The sequence below is a fragment of the Oncorhynchus masou genome, unplaced genomic scaffold (assembly GCF_036934945.1).
Source record: "Oncorhynchus masou masou isolate Uvic2021 unplaced genomic scaffold, UVic_Omas_1.1 unplaced_scaffold_3195, whole genome shotgun sequence".
Classification (NCBI taxonomy): domain Eukaryota; kingdom Metazoa; phylum Chordata; class Actinopteri; order Salmoniformes; family Salmonidae; genus Oncorhynchus; species Oncorhynchus masou.
Window position 1 is genome coordinate 1 of NW_027009611.1, and position 5,000 is coordinate 5,000.

Below are 5,000 nucleotides of genomic sequence, written 5' to 3' on the forward strand. Positions count from 1 at the left end.
CGTTCAGTTACGTATTGCTGAGTGTGTATGAGTGTGTATGTGTGTATGAGTGTGTATGTGTGTGTGTGAGTGTGTATGAGTGTGTGTGAGTGTGTGTGAGTGTGTGTGAGTGTGTATGAGTGTGTATGAGTGTGTGTGAGTGTGTATGAGTGTGTGTGAGTGTGTATGAGTGTGTATGAGTGTGTATATCTCACTCTGTGGGTGGTGATAGATCACTTACTGCATAAATTAACCATCAATTGAGGAGGACATGATTTGTGGTACTTCACAGTTAAATAACCATTTCATCTCAACTGTCAATGCAGGTGACAACTTTCAAGAAAACTATCGCTGTTGTTGTATGTGGGTGAGAATAACCTCTTGGAAATGTTGACTTTTTAAAATGAAACTGAATGATGATACAATAACACACACACATATATATAGATATATATATACACACACACACACAGATACACACACACCCACACATATATATATATATACACACAACTGATAAGATTTTGACAGCAACCCCACCTGAGACATCACTAAGTGGACAAAACATTAGGAACACCTGCTCGTTCCATGACAGAGACTGACCAGGTGAATCCAGGTGAAAGCTATGATCCCTTATTGATGTCACTTGTGATTCCAGGTGAAGGCTATGATCCCTTAATGATGTTTCTTGTTAACCAGGTGAATCCAGCAGGCATCAAATCAGTACAGATGAAGGGAAGGTAATTGGTTAAAGAAGGAGTTTTAAGCCTTGAGACAATTGAGACATAGATTGTGTCTGTGTGTCGTTCAGAGGGTGAATGGGCAAGACAACAGATTTAAGTGCCTTTGAACAGGCTATGGTAGTAGGTGCCAGGCGCACCGTTTTGAGGGTGTCAACAACTGCAAAGCTGCTGGGTTTTTTCACGCTCAACAGTTTCCGATGTGTATCAAGAATGGTCCACCACCCAAAAAGACATCCAGCCAAATTAACACAACTGTGGGAAGCATTTCAAAAAGCCTTGTAGAGTCCATGACCCGACGAATTGAGGCTGTTCTGAGGGCAAACGGTGCAACTCATTATTAGGAAGGTGTTCCTAATGTTTGTAAACTCAGTGTACATTTCTGACTCAGCGTTGTTTACATTTCAAACACCTTATCTTCTGAAACCCTCAAGGTGTTGGGTGTTCGTCTCCTGCCCACTATCAGTATACACTTGATCCCCCACCTCAGCTCTGTGAGAAACAGGTCTGTGAAGTTTAATCTTCACGGGTTGACAAAGTAAATATTTAGCTCTCAATAAAAACCTAATTCTTATACACATACTTTGGCAAACGAGGCGTGCTAAAAACGGTCTGGACAGACAGGGCTCGGTCCTTCCTAGTTTGAATAGAGGGCTCGGTTCTTTGAGCTCAGTTGGTAGAGCATGGTGTTCGTAATGTCAGGGAGTAGTGGGTTTTGATTCCCGGGACCACCTATACATGAAAATGTATGTAAGTCGGTTTGGATAAAAGTGTCTGTTAAATATAATATATAGGGCTTTTTCTCCCCTGTATTATGGTGTCGTTAGAGGGCTACACAGTACAGAAGACAGCCCAACGCCTGGATGGAGCTGTGCTACAAATAAATCCAATCAAACTTTATTTGTCACATGCGCCGAATACAACAGGTGTAGTAGACCTTACAGTGAAATGCTGAATACAACAGGTGTAGACCTTATGGTGAAATGCTGAATACAACAGGTGTAGTAGACCTTACAGTGAAATGCTGAATACAACAGGTGTTGTAGACCTTACAGTGAAATGCTGAATACAACAGGTGTAGTAGACCTTACAGTGAAATGCTGAATACAACAGGTGTAGTAGACCTTACAGTGAAATGCTGAATACAACAGGTGTAGTAGACCTCACAGTGAAATGCTGAATACAACAGGTGTAGTAGACCTCACAGTGAAATGCTGAATACAACAGGTGTAGTAGACCTCACAGTGAAATGCTGAATACAACAGGTGTAGTAGACCTCACAGTGAAATGCTGAATACAACTGGTGTAGTAGACCTTACAGTGAAATGCTGAATACAACAGGTGTAGTAGACCTTACAGTGAAATGATGAATACAACAGGTGTAGTAGACCTCACAGTGAAATGATGAATACAACAGGTGTAGTAGACCTCACAGTGAAATGCTGAATACAACAGGTGTAGTAGACCTTACAGTGAAATGCTGAATACAACAGGTGTAGTAGACCTCACAGTGAAATGCTGAATACAACAGGTGTAGGTAGACCTCACAGTGAAATGCTGAATACAACAGGTGTAGTAGACCTTACAGTGAAATGCTGAATACAACAGGTGTAGTAGACCTTACAGTGAAATGCTGAATACAACAGGTGTAGTAGACCTCACAGTGAAATGCTGAATACAACAGGTGTAGGTAGACCTCACAGTGAAATGCTGAATACAACAGGTGTAGTAGACCTTACAGTGAAATGCTGAATACAACAGGTGTAGTAGACCTCACAGTGAAATGCTGAATACAACAGGTGTAGTAGACCTCACAGTGAAATGCTGAATACAACAGGTGTAGGTAGACCTCACAGTGAAATGCTGAATACAACAGGTGTAGGTAGACCTCACAGTGAAATGCTGAATACAACTGGTGTAGTAGACCTTACAGTGAAATGCTGAATACAACAGGTGTAGTAGACCTCACAGTGAAATGCTGAATACAACTGGTGTAGTAGACCTTACAGTGAAATGCTGAATACAACAGGTGTAGTAGACCTTACAGTGAAATGATGAATACAACAGGTGTAGTAGACCTCACAGTGAAATGATGAATACAACAGGTGTAGTAGACTTCACAGTGAAATGCTGAATACAACAGGTGTAGTAGACCTTACAGTGAAATGCTGAATACAACAGGTGTAGTAGACCTCACAGTGAAATGCTGAATACAACAGGTGTAGGTAGACCTCACAGTGAAATGCTGAATACAACAGGTGTAGTAGACCTTACAGTGAAATGCTGAATACAACAGGTGTAGTAGACCTTTACAGTGAAATGCTGAATACAACAGGTGTAGTAGACCTCACAGTGAAATGCTGAATACAACAGGTGTAGGTAGACCTCACAGTGAAATGCTGAATACAACAGGTGTAGTAGACCTTACAGTGAAATGCTGAATACAACAGGTGTAGTAGACCTCACAGTGAAATGCTGAATACAACAGGTGTAGTAGACCTCACAGTGAAATGCTGAATACAACAGGTGTAGGTAGACCTCACAGTGAAATGCTGAATACAACAGGTGTAGGTAGACCTCACAGTGAAATGCTGAATAAAACAGGTGTAGTAGACCTTACAGTGAAATGCTGAATACAACAGGTGTAGTAGACCTCACAGTGACCTGCTGAATACAACAGGTGTAGTAGACCTTACAGTGAAATGCTGAATACAACAGGTGTAGTAGACCTCACAGTGAAATGCTGAATACAACAGGTGTAGTAGACCTTACAGTGAAATGCTGAATACAACAGGTGTAGTAGACCTTACAGTGAAATGCTGAATACAACAGGTGTAGTAGACCTTACAGTGAAATGCTGAATACAACAGGTGTAGTAGACCTTACAGTGAAATGCTTACTGACAAGACCTTAACCAACAGTGCAGTTCACTGTGGTTAAGTGCAGTTCACGTGGTTTAGTAAAGTTCACTGTGGGTAAGTGCAGTTCACTGTGGGTAAGTGCAGTTCATAGTGGGTAAGTGCAGTTCACTGTGGTTAAGTGCAGTTCACGTGGTTTAGTAAAGTTCACTGTGGGTAAGTGCAGTTCACGTGGTTTAGTGTAGTTCATAGTGGGTAAGTGCAGTTCACTCTGGGTAAGTGCAGTTCACTGTGGTTAAGTGCAGTTCACTGTGGGTAAGTGCAGTTCACGTGGTTAAGTGCAGTTCAGTGTGGTTAAGTGCAGTTCAGTGTGGTTAAGTGCAGTTCACAGTGGGTAAGTGCAGTTCACAGTAGTTAAGTGCAGTTCACTGTGGGTAAGTGCAGTTCACAGTGGGTAAGTGCAGTTCACAGTAGTTAAGTGCAGTTCACTGTGGGTAAGTGCAGTTCACTGTAGTTAAGTGCAGTTCACTGTGGATAAGTGCAGTTCACTGTGGGTAAGTGCAGTTCACTGTGGGTAAGTGCAGTTCACTGTGGGTAAGTGCAGTTCATGGTGGTTTAGTGCAGTTCATAGTGGGTAAGTGCAGTTCACTGTGGGTAAGTGCAGTTCACTGTGGGTAAGTGCAGTTCACTGTGGGTAAGTGCAGTTCACTGTGGGTAAGTGCAGTTCACTGTGGTTAAGTGCAGTTCATGGTGGTTTAGTGCAGTTCATAGTGGGTAAGTGCAGTTCACAGTAGTTAAGTGCAGTTCACAGTGGGTAAAGTGCAGTTCACAGTAGTTAAGTACAGTTCATAGTGGGTAAGTGCAGTTCACAGTGGGTAAGTGCAGTTCACAGTAGTTAAGTGCAGTTCACTGTGGGTAAGTGCAGTTCACTGTAGTTAAGTGCAGTTCACTGTGGATAAGTGCAGTTCACTGTGGGTAAGTGCAGTTCACTGTGGGTAAGTGCAGTTCACTGTGGGTAAGTGCAGTTCACGGTGGTTTAGTGCAGTTCATAGTGGGTAAGTGCAGTTCACTGTGGGTAAGTGCAGTTCACTGTGGGTAAGTGCAGTTCACTGTGGGTAAGTGCAGTTCACTGTGGGTAAGTGCAGTTCATGGTGGTTTAGTGCAGTTCATAGTGGGTAAGTGCAGTTCACAGTAGTTAAGTGCAGTTCACAGTGGTTAAGTGCAGTTCACAGTAGTTAAGTGCAGTTCACTGTGGTTAAGTAAAGTTCACTGTGGTTAAGTGCAGTTCACTCTGGGTAAGTGCAGTTCACTGTGGTTAAGTGCAGTTCACTGTGGGTAAGTAAAGTTCACTGTGCATTGGCTGACTGGCTCACTGCTTTCTTTTTTCAATGAGTATAATTGTTGCCTTCTTTTTTTATTTATT

General features: G+C 42.4%; 1 protein-coding gene across 1 annotated transcript in view; it reads right to left on the reverse strand.

The window, feature by feature from the left end:
• Positions 1–3,660: 3,660 nt before the first annotated feature.
• The window catches only part of LOC135534245 (acetyl-coenzyme A synthetase, cytoplasmic-like), a 2,555-nt gene continuing 1,215 nt past the window's right edge, over positions 3,661–5,000 (reverse strand). Inside the window, exon 2 of the mRNA XM_064961329.1 lies at positions 3,661–5,000. This exon is cut by the window's right edge and continues 287 nt beyond it. The gene's annotated coding sequence lies outside the window, so the exon portion shown is untranslated.